This window comes from Salmo trutta, chromosome 34 (assembly GCF_901001165.1).
Source record: "Salmo trutta chromosome 34, fSalTru1.1, whole genome shotgun sequence".
Taxonomy (NCBI): domain Eukaryota; kingdom Metazoa; phylum Chordata; class Actinopteri; order Salmoniformes; family Salmonidae; genus Salmo; species Salmo trutta.
In genome coordinates this window covers 1,447,001-1,465,895 of record NC_042990.1, presented here as the reverse complement: position 1 = coordinate 1,465,895, position 18,895 = coordinate 1,447,001, and the positions used below count along the sequence as shown (strand labels likewise).

The window sequence follows — 18,895 nt, the reverse complement described above, 5'->3', positions numbered from 1 at the left end:
TTGGTCTCGGCCATGGTAGAGAGTTTGGAATCTGATAGATTGATTGCTTCTGTGGACATGTGTCTTTTTTAAAGGTAACAAGCTGCGGTTAGGAGCACTCTCTTTAAGAGTGTGCTCCTAATCTCAGCTCGTTATCTGTATAAAAGACACCTGGGAGCCAGAAATCTTTCTGATTGAGAGGGGGTCAAATACTTATTTCCCTCATTAAAAGGCAAATCAATTTATAACATTTCTGACATGCGTTTTTCTGGATATTTTTGTTGTTATTCTGTCTCTCACTATTCAAATAAACCTACCATTAAAATTATAGACTGATCCTTTCTTTGTCAGTGGGCAAACGTACAAAATCAGCAGGGGATCAAATACTTTTTCCCCCCACTGTAACTCTGCAATGTTGGGTTGTATTGGAGAGAGTCTCAGTCTTAAATAATTTTCCACACAGTCTGTGCCTGTATTTAGATTTCATGCTAGGGAGGGCCTAGAATCCACTCTCACATAGGTACGTGGTTGCAAAGGGCATCAGTGTCTAAACAGCGCGATTTGCCAAGGCAAGAAACTCTGAGTGCAGCCCTATCCAGAAATCTGGCAGTGACTTCTGATTAAATAACATTTTCACAGAACCGCTTGTTGCAATTTCAATGAGGCTCTCTTGTTCAGATATCGGAAAGTGGACTGGAGGCAGGGCATGAAAGGGATAAAGAATCCAGTTGTTTGTGTCGTTTCGGGAAAGTACCTGCGTAATTGCGCACCCAGCTCACTCAGGTGCTTTGCTATATCACATTTAACATTGTCCGTAAGCTTGAGTTCATTTGCACACAAAGAATCATACAATGATGGAAAGACCTGTGTGTTGTCCTTGTTAATGCAGACAGAAAAGAGCTCCAACTTTTTAATCATAGCCTCAATTTTGTCCCGCATATTGAATATAGTTGAGGAGAGTCCCTGTAATCCTAGATTCAGATAATTCAGGCGAGAAAAAACATCACCCAGATAGGCCAGTCGTGTGAGAAACTCGTCATCATGCAAGCCGTCAGACAAGTGAAAATTATGGTCAGTAAAGAAAACTTTTAGCTCATCTCTCAATTCAAAAAACGTGTCAATACTTTGCCCCTAGATAACCAGCGCACTTCTGTATGTTGTAAAAGCGTTACATGGTCGCTGCCCATATCATTGCATAATGCAGAAAATACACGAGAGTCCAGGGGCTTTGCTTTAACAAAGTTAACCATTTTCACTGTAGTGTCCAAAACGTCTTTCAAGCTGTCAGTCATTACCTTGGCAGCAAGAGCCTCTAGGTGGATGCTGCAGTTTACCCAAGTGGTGTTGGGAGTAACTGCTTGCACATGCATTACCACTCAACTATGTCTCCCTGTCATGGCTTTTGCGCCATCAGTACAGATACCAACATCTTGATGCCACAAAGCTGTCCAGTACTTTAAAAATATCCTCTCATGTTGTCCTGGTTTCCAGTGGTTTGCAGAAGAGGATGTCTTCCTTAATTGACCCCCCATAAACGTAACGGACATATACCAGGAGCTGTGCCAGGCCCACCACGTCTGTTGACTCATCCAGCTGTAACGCATATAATTCACTGGCTTGTATGCGAAGCAGTAATTGTTTCAAAACATCTCCTGCCATGTCACTGATGCGTCGTGAAACAGTGTTGTTAATGAAGGCATTGTCTGTATAGTTTTTTGGGCCTTTTCCCCCTGCATTGTCCCAGCCATATCTGCTGCAGTAGGAAGAATTAAGTCCTCCACAATACTATGGGTGTTTGCCTGTCCTAGCCATTCGGTAGCTCACCATATAAGACCCTTCTAATTAATGGTATCTGTTGCTTTTATACGACTCGAAAGTCGTCTTTATTCTCCCTCAACAAACTCTGGTGGCTTATTTTTCAAACTGTCATGTTTCGTTTCTAAATGTCTGCTCAAGAGTGAAGGTTTCCCACGTGAAAGTAACGGTTAATATTAGTTATTTGGCTTGGCTACCTGTATTTGACATTGTGTTGTTATTTCGCTGAACACTAAATGGTTTCATTTTATTTTTGGCAGTGAAACGAGGCTACTCAGATGAGAAAAAAACCTCACCCAAATGTATAGCCCTGTTGGAAAATATAAATGTACTGCTTGAAAATGTGAAGAAAACATTTTTATTTGGCTTACCCCTGACGGCATTGCGCATACCCCAGTTTTGGAATACCTGGCCTAGGCCTACTGACTAGAATCTGGGTTGAGGATTGTAATTCAACTTTGCCATGGTTTGGTTAGCTAGATGCAGGTAGCCTATAGATCTTGATAGCCTACAGTAGCCTAGGTAAGAAGTAAAATGAACGATTTAGCAGCTTGCTTATTTAACATGAACAGAGAGGCGATTTCGAGGTAAGTGCTTCTGTTGCCCAATACCCTGCTGGAATAGGCTACTGAGGATGGGGTTGTAATTTCAATCACTGAATCAGATATTAATAATATGGATATGAACTGAATAGGCCTATGCTTGTCAACAACAGCCATTTTTATTTTATTTTTACCCATAGCCTAATCTGATTGACCGTTACCTTCAATCTAATGCATTCTAACAACAGCTGATCGGCAATTGAGATAGAACTGTGACCATGTTCACAATTGATAACTTCCAATTTCATTAACTAAACATGGCCATTAATAATTGCATAATAACACAAGGCTACAACAACAATAAACTGAAGTTATAGGCTATTTATTAAATCTGCCTGCCAGCTCCAGGTTTTTTTATTTTATTTTAATTTCACCTTTATTTAACCAGGTAGGCTAGCTGAGAACAAGTTCTCATTTACAACTGCGTCCTGGCCAAGATAAAGCAAAGCAGTGTGACACAGACAACACAGAGTTACACATGGAGTAAAACAAACATACAGCCAATAATACAGTAGAAAAAAAATAAGAAAAAAAGTAGGCTACACAAGTGGCACAAATTGATTTGCAATGACTCAGTGGTATCATCATTTCATAATATTTTTTATTGTATGAAATGGTGGGCTACAGTATCCTACATATGCATCGAAATCAATACACTCTCCATATTCAATGTCAGCTTCATTGTGGACTTTTCCCCATATCAGAAGCACGCAAGGGAGTTCCATAACTTCCATTTAAAATGTTCACTTGCGCAGTGCTCGAGACCTAAAAACTGAGTGCGCGTAAAACCCTTCGCTTGATATGGTTTTCCATGAGCAAAATCGAAATTAGAATGCAGTTTAAACCACCTCCGAGCAAATGTATCTCATGCGCTCTAGAGCGCCTAAAGTCGTTTTTCTGTGTTTTTCTGTGCAAAAAGTTATCATGACTTGCGCTCGTACTGCTCCGTCTCCTCTCACTCACGTGACTCAGATGTCTGCTGCAGCGCTGACTAAACACACACACACCTTTGGGGAGTGATTCAGGCCAGAACTCAGCCGTTAACGTCTTCCAAGCGCTACAAGATACCGCCATGAATTAACATGGACTGTCAATGGAGACAAGTGTTTTTCTAAGGCCTCAAACTGCCAACACGTCACGTTCATGTCACGTGACAGTACACGTCACGTAGACATCGTGTTCACGTTGTGTACACGTGACACAGACGTCACGTGTCAGTTTGCGTGTAAGTTTATTATGAAAGACCTCTCCACAGTGTAGATATGCCTATTTGTCAAATCAATATGGACACAAAGGTATCTTTGTTGGAGGGAGCCCTATTCAAAAATAAGAGGTAGCCTAGGTCTCTAGTGGTGCGTTCAAAACACCTGGGAACTCAGCAATCTCCGACTTCCGAGCATTCAAGAAAAACAGTTTTTAACAAAATTCCAATTCAGAAACTCGGGCATCTTTCTCTGACTTTGTAAATCTAAAAATTACTGATGTCATGATTTGAACAATGGTCCAGATTATATATAGACATCTTGGCTATAACAATGATTAACTCCACGATTATTTCTGCATAGTCTACTATCCTATTGAAGGCCTCACTCAGCCTCAACATGGGCTCATGGCAGGCCTATAGACTTATGAAAACATTCACTTTTAAATAAAAAGCAACTGTCATTATCACACAGAAAATATGGTTGTTTTATTAGATGCTCCGCAATTTAGAATATTAGTGGTAGACTATACCTATAGCAAAATACCAAAAAGATAGAATCGGTATGGGCTTATTCATAGACCAAACATCTTAACAGATAAACCGTTTTTATTTTATTCAGGAGAATCGCATTGAATCAGGGTATTATTTTCAGTGCAGTTGCGTTCTTACGCATAACCTTAGCCTAAATGGAACCGAAAACATTTCAGCATATTTTGATCACAGATCGTGACAATGCCTGAACATTTCAACTAGATTTTTCATTGATTTAGCCCACCATTGCCTACAGATTTGATACACATGTAGGTCTATATTTAATCTGTATTTGACAAACAGCCTGACTAGGATCATTTGACTTCTCCCCGCGCCATATGTGTTCCTAATTTAAATAAAGGTGAAATAAATAAAAAGAATAACACTATCACCAATAGGCTAAAACAACGTGGTTACACGTGTCCTCAATTCTGAATAATCTCGAAGAAAAAAAAATGTGTCTGATACACACAGGAGTTTAGTAGCTAGTTCTCAAAGTCACTTTCATTTGAACCAAATTCAAGCAGAAACTCATGCCAAACCTGAATGAACATTTCTTTGCACTTAGCTAGTTAAAACAAAAGACTGGAAAACACAGGCAGATTCTAATCTAATCAATTCTGAACTATCCGCTGTCCTGTAACAATAAATCCATAGCACTTGCAGTACAATAAAATATTACCAAATACATAGCTCTTAATGAAGCTCTTAATGAACAATCCAAACATGACAATTTAATTCACACAGTAACATTCATTTCATTGATTCACGTTTTCATCGGTCTTCACACCTTTCCTGGCGTCAGTGAATCCAGGACTTCGATGGGAATGTTTCCTCTCAGAGATGACCACAGATAAGGTTTGTTTGAACGTTGCTATAGCCCACAGATGGCCTGTCATCCAGACAATATCATAAATCACGATTGAGTCATCTTGCTGTGCCTCGCACGCCAGCCAGTCATCAGTTGCGAGTATATCTATCACAGTCTCTCATTCTTCCACTACAGTAGTCATTTAGGGAAAACAAATGAAAAATCAAATTCCCATGCAGATCATCGAAACATACATATATATATATATATATATATATTTTTTTACCGATGCCTGTTTATTCATAAAAAGCAGAAGATAGTAAATAATAATAATAATCACAATGGTTAGCCTATGCAATTAAATAGGAAAACATTCTAAGCTTATTAATATGACTACATTTTGCCTAACTAGGCAAGTCAGTTAAGAACAAATTCTCATTTATTATGACGGCCTAGCCCGGCCAAACCCGGACGACGCTGGGCCAATTGTGCGGTGCCCTATGGGACCCCCAATCACGGCCGGACGTGATTCAGCCTGGATAGCCTGGATTCTATAATGCATCATGTAATTGTTTGGTTTAATTATTTCATGACTAATCCATCCTATTAGTTGAATAGAGTAGCTGCATTCCTCATTTTACAGCATCATTCTGTGACTAAACACTTATAATTTAGGTCTATTGGTAGTTATTTACACTATACACATAACATTCTTGGGTACCCCCTTGACATCTCTGATCTGATCAATAAATGAATGCTAGAACATTGGTCGCCAGGATTAGCTATTTGTATCCAGTTTCTTAATAGTTGTTCATTATAGTCATACTGAGTGAGTGATGCAATGATTCGGTACCTTGCTAGATCCTCCAGAGACGCACAGTGCCTGTTGCGTTTATTCACATAATTATGGAGTCAGATTGATAAATTAAGTTTTATTATCTTGAACATCATTTCTACATAATGGTTGCATCATTTCCTTCAAACTACATAATGGTGACCCGCAATCAGTCGATGGGGATTTCCGCCAATGTACACTACTGCTTTATAGCTGACCACATTTTAAAGGTTAGCCTTAGGCCTATTCCTTGTAAAGATTATGCTATGTGTATTGAGTATAATAATAAAACATGTCTAGAAAGGAGGGAATGGGTGTGTGGCGAAGACACTAAAAGGCATTTTCTGTCTCCCGACAAATCGTGCACATTTATTGTGTCATTGTGTGAAATGTTTAGGCTCCCCTTTGTTAATGTTGATCAATTCCCCGTTATATCACCACCAGTAAATGTTGACCATTAATTCAATTTTTTATACTCTACAATGCTGATTTATTGTAATTTATGTTAATGAAATTCAAACTGCTACACTTGATCAACAAGTTTTGTTTTATTTCATAACATTTTCTTCATTGTTTTTTTTTGTCGGTCCTGTTAATGTTGAGTGATCACACATGCTTCAGCACGCATAGAAGGCTACTTTGCCTGCTTGCAAATGTGTGCTAAAACGGGATGTTTCATAGTATTTCTGATGATCTTAACTCACCACCACCAAACATTTTTTCCCCCCCAGACAGCCATGGAACCACCACTGCAAAATAAGCCTACACTCAGGAAAAAAATGTGCCTTCTAAAACGATTCTTCCGCTGTCCCTTTAGGAGAACCCTTTTTGGTTCCAGGTAGAACCCCTTCTGTGCCTAGGTAGAACCGGGTTCTTACAGTAACCAAAAATATTTCTACCTGGAACCAAAAATCGTTATCATTTGGTGACAGCCAAAGAACCCTGTTGAAACCCCTTTTTCAAAGAGTGTACTCAAGTTCAACCTTTTCAGTTTACATCATTTCATTCTGTACTCAAACACCTGCCTGGTATTCAAGATAACACGCAACATAGCACCATCACCTTTGAAGGTTTTCGTCAACCTCTGATCAGATTTAAATAACAGTGTTCCAAGAACCTCCACCAGGGTGACTGGAGCATCCTCAAACGGACAAAAAAAAAAAAGAGACAAGAGGGCACCCCACACTCATTTTAGATCCCATGGGGTCTTTATTTTCATATGCTCTCTCACACATTACTATCTCCTTTGCCATCTTCCATTTATGGCATTTCAACATTGACAGTGGGGCACATCACACGTATTTTCTTCAAGCTCCACCCACCCACCCACCCACCCACACACACACACACACGTAGTATCTTGCTTACATTTCTCACATTTTAGGTGTCCAGCTGAGGCCTTGGATGGATCATGTTGCACTGAGATGAGCACAGGGGTATGTATGTAGTTGAACAGGAGAAGAGGATGTGGTTGCTTGTGGAGGGAGAGCAGTGGGGATGGTGGATTGAAGCTGAATGGTTGCCCTGGCTCATCACATCTTCTTGACTAAAAGAAAGATCGATTTAGAAATTCATTCGACATTGCCATAGTTTAACAGCTGAAAAGCCTTCAGTAACATGCTCCCAGAGATAGCAAGACATTCAGTATTCACTGAATGAAGTAACCTACCCATTCCCATATACCATTTAATTCATTCATTAAATCAATTATACTACAGCACAATCAATTACATTATTATTGTAGATGATAGGCTACTACTGTATGTACCTTAGAGACAGTGGAAGAAAAAGTACCCAATTGTCATACTTTAGTAAAAGTAAAGATACCTTAATAGAAAATGATAAGTAAAAGTGAAAGTCACCCAGTAAAATAATATTTGAGTAAAAGTCTAAAAGTATTTGATTTTATCAAAAGCATCAAATGTAAATGTAATTCCTCAAATAAGCATCAAATGGAAAAGTATAAATCATTTTAAATTCCTTATATTAAGCTAACTAGACGGCACCATTTTATTTTATTTTTTAAAATTCACTTATAGATAGGAGCACACTCCAATACTCAGACATGATTTACAAACTAAGCATGTGTGTTTAGTGTGTCCACCAGATCATCAGTAGGGATGTTCTCTTGATAAGTGTGTGAATTGGACCATTTCCCTGACCTGATAAGCATTCAAATAACGAGTGCTTTTGAGTGTCAGGGAAAATGAATGGAGTAATAACTACATTATTTTCTTTAGGAATGTAGTGGAGTAAAAGTAAAAGTTTTCAAAAATATAAATAGTAAAGTACAGATACCCCCCAAAAATACTTAAGTAGTACTTTAAAGTATTTTTTACTTAAGTACTTTACACCACTGCTTATACAATACTGTAATCAGTACTGTAAGCAGTGTACCCATCCACATTTACACTTTAATTTATCAATTAGATAAATAATACTAGCACCACATACAGTTACATTATTATAGAATAGGCTACTCCTGTATCCACACTATAATAGGATACGCTTATGATTTCATTGGTCTTGTCAGGCATGATTTTAAGTCTTCAATTGAAGTTGTATGTTTTGCCTCGTTTCCCTCCTTCAGGGAAAAGTAGTTATGCATCCCACATTCAATTCAGTTAGGGTATGAATGTGTAGGCCTACATGACAGTGGAAAAATAAACCCATAGCTCCAGCACACAATGGCATGTAGGGGTAGTGTATTACAATGTAGAATATGTATACAGTGCCTTCGGAAGGTATTCAGACCCCTTGACTTTTCCCACATTTTATTACGTTACAGCCTTATTCTAAAATTGATTAAATAAAACATGTTCCTCTGCAATCTACACACAATACACCATAATGACAAAGCAAAAAAAAGCAACAAAAAAAAAAAGCAAAAAAAAAGAAGAGGCACAGATCTGGGGAATGGTACCAAAAAATGTCTGCAGCATTGAAGGTCCCCAAGAACACAGTCGCCTCCATCATTCTTAAATGGAAGAAGTTTGGAACCACCAAGACTCTTCCTAGAGCTGGCCGCCCGGCCAAACTGAGCAATCGGGGGAGAAGTGCCTTGGTCACTCTGACAGCGCTCCAGAGTTGGGAGAACCTTCCAGGAGGACAACCATCTCTGCAGTACCCCACCAATCAGGCCTATGTGGTAGAGTGGCCAGACGGAAGCCACTCCTCAGTAAAAGGCACGACAGCCCGCTTGGAGTTTGCCAAAAGGCACCTAAAGACTCTCAGACCATGAGAAACAAGATTCTCTGGTCTGATGAAAGCAAGATTGAGCTCTTTGGCCTGAATGCCAAGCGTCACGTCTGGAGGAAACCTGGTACCATCCCTACGGTGAAGCATGGTGGTGGCAGCATCATGCTGTGGGGATGTTTTTCAGCGGCAGGGACTGGGAGACTAGTCAGGATCAAGGGAAAGATGAACGGCGCAAAGTACAGAGAGATCCTTGATGAAAACCTGCACTAGAGCACTCAGGACCTCAGACTGGGGCGAAGGTTCGCCTTCCAACAGGACAACGACCCTAAGCACACAGCCAAGACAACGCAGGAGTGGCTTCAGGACAAGTTTCTGAATGTCCTTGAATGGCCCAGCCAGAGCCCGGACTTGAACCCGATCGAACATCTCTGGCGAGACCTGAAAAAAGCTGTGCAGCGACGCTCCTCATCCAACTTGACAGAGGATCTGCAGAGACGAATGGGAGAAACTCCACAAATACAAGTGTGCCAATCTTGTAGCGTCATACCCAAGAAGACTAAGCTGTAATCGCTGCCAAAGGTGCTTCAATAAAGCACAGAGTAAAGGGTCTGAATACTTATATAAAATGTATTAATTCAGTTTATTTTTTATACATTTGCAAACATTTCTAAAAACCTGTTTTTGATTTGTGATTATGGGGTGTGTAGATGGAGGATTTTTAAAAATTGAATCTATTTTAGAATAAGGCTGTATTGTAACAAAATGTGGAAAAAGTCAAGGGGTCTGAATACTTGCAGTATGCACTGTATATAGTGATAAATTCACTTTCCCCACTTTGTTACAAATGCAGCATATGCACTAAGTGTACAAAACAACCATGACAGACTGACCAGGTGAAAGCTATGATCCCTTATTGATGTCAAAGGTTAAATCCACTTCCAATCCAATGTAAATTGTCCGGTGGTGGTTTTATGAATTGTTCAGCAGTCTTATGGAGGTAAAAGGTGTTGAGGAGCCTTTTTGTCCTAGACTTGGTGCTCCGGTACCGCTTGCCGTGCGGTAGCAGAGAATACAGTATATAACTTGGGTGACCGGAATCTCTGACAATTTTATGGGCTTATCTCTGACACCGCCTATTATATAGGTCCTGGATGGCAGGAAGCTTGGCCCCAGTGATGTATTGGGCCGTTCGCACTACCCTCTGTAGCGCCTTACGGACAGAAGACGAGCTGTTGCCATACCAGGCGGTGATGCAACCGGTCATGATGCTCTCGATTGTGCAGCTGTAGAACCTTTTGAGGATCTGGGGACCCACGCCAAATCTTTTCAGTCTCCTGAGGGGGAAAAAAGTTTTGTTGTGCACTCTTCACGACTGTCTTGGTATGTTTGGACCATGATAGTTCGTTGGTGATGTGGACACCAAGGAACTTGAAACTCTCGACCCGCTCCACTACAGCCCCGTCGATGTTAATAGGGGCCTGTTCGGCCCGCCTTTTCCTGTAGTCCACGATCAGCTCCTTAGTCTTGCTCACATTGAGGGAGAGGTTGTTGTCCTGGCACCACACTGCCAGTTCTCTGACCTCCTTCCTATAGGCCGTCTCATCGTTGTCGGTGATCAGGCCTACCACTGTTGTGTCGTCAGCAAACTTAACGATGGTGTTGGAGTCGTGTTCGGGCACGCAGTTGTGGGTGAACAGGGAATACAGGAGGGGACTAAGTACACACCCCTGAGGGGCCCCAGTGTTAAGGATCAGCGTGACAGACGTGTTGTTGCCTATTCTCACCACCTGGGGGCAGCCCTTCAGGAAGTCCAGGATCCAGTTGCAGAGGGAGGTGTTTAGTCCCAGAGTCCTTAGCTTAGTGATGAGCTTCGTGGGCACTATGGTGTTGAATGTTGAGCCGTAGTCAATGAACAGCATTCTCACATAGGTGTTTCTTTTGTCCAGGTGAGAAAGGACAGTGTGGAGTGAGATTGAGACTGTGTCATGTTTGGATCTGTTGGGGTGATATGCGAATTGGAGTGGGTCTAGGGTGTCCGGGAGGATGCTGTTGATGTGAGCCATGACCAGCCTTTCAAAGCACTTCATGGCTACCGATGTGAGTGCCACGGGGCGTTTATCATTTAGGCAGGTTACCTTCGCTTCCTTGGGCACAGGGACTATGGTGGTCTGCTTGAAACATGTACAGTTGAAGTCGGAAGTTTACATACACCTTAGCCAAAAACTTTTAAACTCAGTTCTTCACAATTCCTGACATTTAATCCCAGTAAAAATTCCCTGTTTTAGGTCAGTTAGGATCACCACTTTATTTTAAGAATAATAGTAGAGAGAATGATTTATTTCAGCTTTTATTGTATTCATCACATTCCCAGTGGGTCAGAAGTTTACATGCTACCAAATACTAATTGAGTGTATTACCTTTAAATTGTTAAACTTCGGTCAAACATTTTGAGTAGCCTTCCACAATAAGTTGGGTGATTTTTGGCCCATTCCTCCTGACAGAGCTGGTGTAACTGAGTCAGGTTTGTAGGCCTCCTTGCTCGCACACGCTTTTTCAGTTCTGCCCACACATTTTCTATAGGATTGAGGTCAGGGCTTTGTGATGGCCCCTCCAATACCTTGACTTTGTTGTCCTTAAGCCATTTTGCAACAACTTTGGAAGTATGCTTGGGGTCATTGTCCATTTGGAAGACCCATTTGCGACCAAGCTTTAACTTCCTGACTGATGTCTTCAGATGTTGCTTCAATATATCCACATAATCTTCCTTCCTCATGATGCCAAGTATTTTGTGAAGTGCACCAGTTCCTCCTGCAGCAAAGCACCCACACCCCCGTGCTTCACAGTTGGGATGTTGTTCTTCGGCTTGCAAGCCTCCCCCCTTTTTCTCCAAACATAACGATGGTCATTATGGCCAAACAGTTCTATTTCAGAAGACATTTCTCCAAAAAAGTATGATCTTTGTCCTCATGTGCATTTGCCAACCATAGTCTGGCTTTTTTATGGCGGTTTTGGAACAGTGGATTCTTCCTTGCTGAGCGGCCTTTCAGGTTATGTCGATATAGGACTCGTTTAACTGTGGATATAGATACTTTCGTACCCGTTTCCTCCAGCATCTTCACAAGGTCCTTTGCTGTTGTTCTGGGATTGATTTGCACTTTTCGCACCAAAGTACGTTCATCTCTAGGAGACAGAACGCCTCTCCTTCCTGAGCAGTATGATGGCTGCGTGGTCCCATGGTGTTTATACTTGCGTACTATTGTTTGTACAGATGAGCGTGGTACCTTCAGGTGTTTGGAAATTGCTCCCAAAGATGAACCAGCCTTGTGGAGGTCTACAATTTTTTTTCTGAGGTCTTGGCTGATTTCTTTTGATTTTCCCATGATGTCAAGCAGAGGCACTGAGTTTGAAGGTAGGCCTTGAAATACATCCACAGGTACACCTCCAATTGACTCAAATTATGTCAATTAGCCTATCAGAAGCTTTTAAAGCCATGACATCCTTTTCTGGAATTTTCTAATCTGTTTAAATGCACAGTCAATTTAGTGTATGTAAACTTCTGACCCACTGGAATTGTGATACAGTGAATTATAAGTGAAATAATCTGTCTGTTAACAATTGTTGGAAAAATTACTTGTGTCATGCACAAAGTAGATGTCCTAACCGACTTGCCAAAACTATAGTTTGTTCACAATAAATTTGTAGAGTGGTTGAAAAACGAGTTTTAATGACTCCAACCTAAGTGTATGTAAACTTCCGTCTTCAACTGTAGGTATTACAGACTCTTTCAGGGAGAGGTTGAAAATGCCAGTGAAGACACTTGACAGTTGATCCACGCATGCTTTGAGTACACGTCCTGGTAATCCGTCTGGCCCAGTGGCTTTGTGAATGTTGACCTGTTTAAAGGTTTTGTTCACATCGGCTACCGAGAGCGTTATCACACAGTCATCCAGAACAGCTGGTGCTATCGTGCATGCTTCAGTGTTGCTTGCCTCGAACCGAGCATAAAAGGAATTTACCTCGTCTGGGAGGCTCGCGTCACTGGGCAGCTCGCGTCTGGGTATCCCTTTGTAGTCTGTAATAGTTTTCAAGCCCTGCCACATCCGACGAGCGTCAGAGCCGGTGTAGTAGGATTCAATCTTAATCCTGTATTGACACTTTGCTTGTTTGATGGTTCATCTGAGGGCATAGCATGATTTCTTATAAGCGTCCGGATTAGTCTCCCGCTCCTTGAAAGCGGCAGCTCTAGCCTTTAGCTTGATGCGGATGTTGCCTGTAAGCCATGGCTTCTGGTTGGGATATGTACGTACAGTCACTGTGGGGACGACATCATCGACGCACTTATTGATGAAGCCGATGACTGAGGTGGTGTACTCCTCAATGCCATTAGATGAATCCCGGAACATATTCCAGTCTGTGCTAGCAAAAGAGTCCTGTAGTGTAGCATCCGCATCATCTGACCACTTCCGTATTGAGCGAGTCACTGGTACTTCCTGCTTTAGTTTTTGCTTGTAAGCAGGAATCAGGAGGACAGAATTATGGTCAGAATTGCCAAATGGAGGGCGGGGGAGAGCTTTGTATGCATCTCTGTGTGTGGAGTAAAGGTGGTCTCGGATTTTTCCCCCCTGGTTGCACATGTGACATGCGGGTAATTTTTTTTTTTTTAATTTGTCAATTTAAATAATCATGGCACTTCAAAGAATCAGGTACTGTACAATATTTTCTCACAATAAATAACATTTATGAGCTCTTGCCAAAAACCACATTGTGTTTATCCCAGTTTTAAATAGCCAGTGGTGTTTCTCTTTTTGCCAATCTTGTACCTAACCCAAACCACTTCTTCATTTGCCCTCGAATGGTGAGATGACCATCTGTCATCCGTCCTTAAATCCTATCCCCTCTTCCATCCTTACGCACATGCATGGATAAAGGACCAAGAACTTTAAACTACCTTTCGACTTCATCTTACTCAACTTGATGATAAAATACAACGACTGACGTTTAGATTATTATTATTTTTTAAATTGGCAGGAGATTATTTCAGATGGTGTATTTCAATGAAAAAAGAGAAAAAATACAAATATTTGGGGTAGCTGACCAAGGACATCAAGCGACCATTTCCAGAAAGCCACTACAATGCCAGGGTTTGTAATGTACATCATTATCATCTCTTTTGTCATATTGTACTAATTTCACTGTTGACAAAAGAGAAGCCTGAGAGAACCACAGATTGTCGTTACCATTACATTAAAATCACATTAAAAGGGATATTTTACTAATTGCACATTTGTCTGCTGTTGATATAGAAATATAAAAATAATATGCATGTCAGCGGTGACATTTTCAAGATAGAGCACTTTCTAGAAACATTCTAAAGTGTGATCTATCCCACAAAGGTTAATATGGTGATCCTATCAACACAGATGGGAGTATCTAGACTGTCACTCACTGTGCCTCATAATGCATCAACAATGGCCATGATGTCAGCCTATAGTTTATGCAAAAGATACAAGTAATTTAGCAATAAAAACAGTTTGCTATGATAATATAAATAGTTTATTGTTGTTTAAAGAGAAGTAAGCATCTTATTATTGCTTTTATTTTAATCAAATCTGGTAAGTAAAATACATGGTTTAAATGTACAGAATCTTCCAAAGTAGACTACTGTGTGTGTAACAGAGAGATTAGCCTGTCTGGCCTTGTGTTTGGTGCACCATGCTCACTCATTCTGGCTGCGCACTTACTTTCCCTGACTAAGTGGCAGTGGCATGTCCTTCAGCTGTCTCTCAACCACTCTGCTCCCCTCTGGTTGTCCTCCTCATGCTCACAGCCCTTACCTCTCTTTTTAAAAGACACATTCAAAGAGAGAAGGGACAGTTACACACAGCAAATCAATCATAACAATACAGCCAGTTGAGCTCGGTAGGTATGTATTAGGCTGCGTGCGTCCCCAGGCTATTGCGCACAGCGCATATGAGTTCGCCAGTAGAACGGAGGGTAAAGGCGGATTATCCACTCATCAACACGGACTAGCGATGCATCCGGCTCTTTGACCTCTGTAACGCCGTCTCCTCTTCACACAAAATGATGGGGATTTGGGCCTGGTCCGGGAGGAGCAGTATATCCTTTGTGTCAGACTCATAAAGAAAAAATCCTTGTCCAGTTCGAGGTGAGTAATCGCTGTTCTGATGTCCAGAAGCTCTTTTCGGTCATAAGAAACGATGGTGGAAACATTATGTACAAAAAAAGTAACAAACAGAGCAAGAAAACACAAAATAGCACAATTGGTCAGGAGCACGTAAAATGGCTGCCATCCCCTCCAGCACCATACTCCGATGTAAATTCGTTTTTTTCCAAAGTTGACGAAATACCACGTGCGTCCACTTATATTAGTGCGTTACAACCTAAGCATCACTAAACTAGATTAGATCAAATAAGCCTCAAGTACACATTTGACACTCATTTACCTCCATACAAAAATCACTAAATTGTGGGCTTATTTTTCGCGGACAGATTTCGGGCAAAGTAAAACTTGCTTCGCCTCTTCCTCTCTGATACGACAGAGGTGCGCAAGAAATGTGGGGGAAGGTGTAGCGGAAGATGATTGGTTGGTAGATTAAGCCGATTAAGCCAATGCCTATCATGCCGGAAGTTTCACGTCAATCTTATTGGCTTTTTTATTTGGGCGGAAGTGTCAGGGAAAGAGATTATTTATATAGTGCACTACTTTGACCAGGGAGCCATTTGCGACACAACCTTAGTGAATCATACCACCACGCTGATAATAACATTGTGGTCCTTCTCGAATAAGTCACATTGCACCACTAGAGGGTGCTTGAATAACAATGAACCTTGACTAAAATTGTATCACAAACCTGTGGAATTGATCAATATAATTACTTTGCTGAACTACATTAATGCCAACACAAGGCCTGTCATGTAGGTGTTGTCCCAGACACAGATTATGCCTAATCCTGGACTCAAAAGCATTTTCAATAAAAATTCTTGCTTGATCTTGAATTGTATACCATCACTAGGCTTCATCTGTGTCAGAGAAACTGCCCTGTATTAAGTACTTCTTTGGCAGTGTTAAAATGTGTTATTACTGTGATTAGTGGACATTGAGATAACATCAGTCCTTGTTGTATTGTATGTCACTCACGCCAGCGGTTTCCCACTCCTCGCACAGGTCACCATATCACAGTCATCCAGGTTACTGTTAACAGAAGGAGAAAGGAAGGATGGAAAGAAATGAGGTATTAGAACAGAGTAAGATAAGGTGGAAATCAATTAATAAAGCAAATAAAACAGAACTTTCCTCATAAATTAGGCTAACCATTATCCTTGTAGGGGCAATGCAGAGACCAGTTAGACTTCACTTCACAGTTGTTTTATGAAAACAAAATCCCACAAGGTTTACACATTTAAACACAATATGTAAGGCTGCTACTTTATTGTTTTAGGCTTTTTTGGTCACATGAGACCTTGTAAAATAAATGGTAGGCTATAGCTGCAAGTCATGTTTTATTTTTAAAGTAATTTTGCACTCATGGAATGTCCTTCCTTGAGCACTACACAGATATTTGCACATGAAAACTTCAGGGGATGCATTAGCTCCTTTGTTAACATGTATGTTCGTTGATGGTATCCACACTAATAGTGTGGCTATAATATTCAAATAACAATCTCTTTGCATGATGTTGACATTTTTTTACTCTTATCATTTTCCATTCAACATTCGTAAAAATGTCACAATTTGTAGGATATTAACCTCTGACCTGTAATTCTTATCTGTTTGTGCGTCAGTTTCCTGAATGTGCCTGCACCTGGGCCACGTTCAGTTGCAAAACGTTCTCAAACGTTGCAGATAGAAATTCAATGAATCGGCCCGACGTGATTCCTTAATCTACATGTCGGATTATAGGCATGTTTGTTCTACATACCGTATTTCTATCCAAATGTTGCGCCCTGCTGAACACGCCCTGGCCTACACACTGCACAGTTCGAAAACGCTCACTTGGGAAAGAGCATGGGCAAAGCATGGGGCCACGGAGCTATTTTTTATGCACGGTTCCGGGCACTGATTGGCCACAATTTAAAACATTCGTCAAGAACTTTAAATGCGGGGCTCTTAAAATGGGCGGGGAAACGTCCAACGCTCTCACCAGGCGAGGCGGCACGGTCCTTATGAATAGGCAATACTACGCTACATGTAAACCATGACCGTGCGATACTTTACTTGTGTCTCAAAACATTGCTCAGTCAGATGTTATCGTATGGTCCTACTGCGATACAAATGCCTGAGAGTCTTTACTGACATCTTGCGCCCGAATACCAAACATTGCCCACGTTTGTATGTGGGCATCTACACTATGTCAAATATTACCCTACACGAAAGTTTTGATTCCCTTTTTTTATTATATATATATATATATATATATATAGGCCTATGTGATCTTGGGCTCCCGATTGGCGTAGCGGTCTAAGGCACTGCATCTCAGCGCAAGAGGCGTAACTACAGTCCCTGGTTCGAATCCAGGCTGTATCACATCTGCCGGTGATTGGGAGTCCCATAGGGCGGCGCACAATTGGCCCAGTGCCAGTCATTGTAAATAACAATTTGTTCTTAACTGACTGGCCTAGTTAAATAAAGGTTAAATAAAAACAAGATCTCCATTGTTACTTTCGGAGAAACTGTAACCATAGCGGTCAGGGTCAACACACTGGGATGCATTTTGCAATATGTAAAATAATCACCTATCTTTTGGTAGTTTTTTTATGGGTAGCTCACAAGCACTTTTGCCATTACTGAAAAAGCCACAAAATGCTACAATGATCTTGTCTATTTTCAATTAAGCTCAATCAACACTTAACTGCCATTTCAATAAACAGTCTTCCTTAAAGGTTAATCCCTCAGTACTTATTCATAGTCTACTTGAGACATATTTGCCCTGGCAGCATTTAAGTGTTTGGTTTATTTTTGTTATTCTAGTATTGTTATTATTGTAAAGAATCACATAGAGAATGTTTTATATTGAAGTCAAGGTCAAGAATTTGATCAAACCAGCACTGCATTTAATTTAAACTACAACATTTATCAAAGCTCATCTTTTTAGTGAAGAATAATATACACTACATGTCCACAAGTATGTGGACACCCCTTCAAATGAGTGGATTCGGCTATTTCAACCACACCTGCTGCTGACAGGTGTATAACATCGAGCACACAGCTATGCAATCTCCATAGACAAACATTGGTAGTAAAATGGCCCGTACTGAAGAGCTCAGTGACTTTCAAAGTGACAGCGTCATAGGATGCCACCTTTCCAGCAAGTTAGTTTGTCAGATTTCTGCCCTTCTGGAGATGCCCCGGTCAACTGTAAGTGCTGTTATTGTGAAGTGGAAACGTCTAGGAGCAACACCGGCCCAGCCGCGAAGTGGTGGGCCACACAAGCTCACGGAATGGGACCGCCGAATGCTGAAGCGTGTAAAAATCGTCTGTCCTCGGTTTCAACACTCACTACCGAGTTCCAAATTGCCTCGAAGCAACGTCAGCACAATAACTGTTCGTCGGGAGCACCATGAAATGGGTTTCCATGGCCGAGCAGCCACACACAAGCCTAATATCACCATGCACAATGCAAAGCGTCGGCTGGAGTGGTGTAAACCTCGCCGCAATTTGACTCTGGAGAAGTGGAAACACGTTCTCTGGAGTGATGAATCACGCTTCATCTGGCAGTCCCGACAGACAAATCTGGGTTCGGCGGATGCCAGGAGAATACTACCTGCCCGAATGCAGAGTGGCAAATGTAAAGGTTGGTGGATGAGGCATAATGGTCTGGGGCTGTTTTTCATGGTTCGGGCTAGGCCCCTTAGTTCCAGTGAAGGGAAACCTTAAGGCTACAGCATACAATGATATTCTA

General features: G+C 41.2%; 1 protein-coding gene across 3 annotated transcripts in view; it reads right to left on the bottom strand.

The window, feature by feature from the left end:
* Positions 1–2,977: 2,977 nt before the first annotated feature.
* The window catches only part of LOC115173293 (regulation of nuclear pre-mRNA domain-containing protein 2), a 46,754-nt gene continuing 30,836 nt past the window's right edge, over positions 2,978–18,895 (bottom strand). Inside the window, exons 11-14 of one of the 3 annotated variants that reach the window (XR_003871578.1) lie at positions 16,135–16,188; positions 14,717–14,813; positions 7,146–7,323; positions 2,978–5,131 (exon numbers count right to left, since the gene is read on the bottom strand). The gene's annotated coding sequence lies outside the window, so the exon portion shown is untranslated. Of the gene's footprint in view, positions 5,132–6,962; positions 7,324–14,716; positions 14,814–16,134; positions 16,189–18,895 lie in introns of those variants that run through there. The other 2 variants (XR_003871577.1, XR_003871579.1) reach the window with 2 other exon arrangements.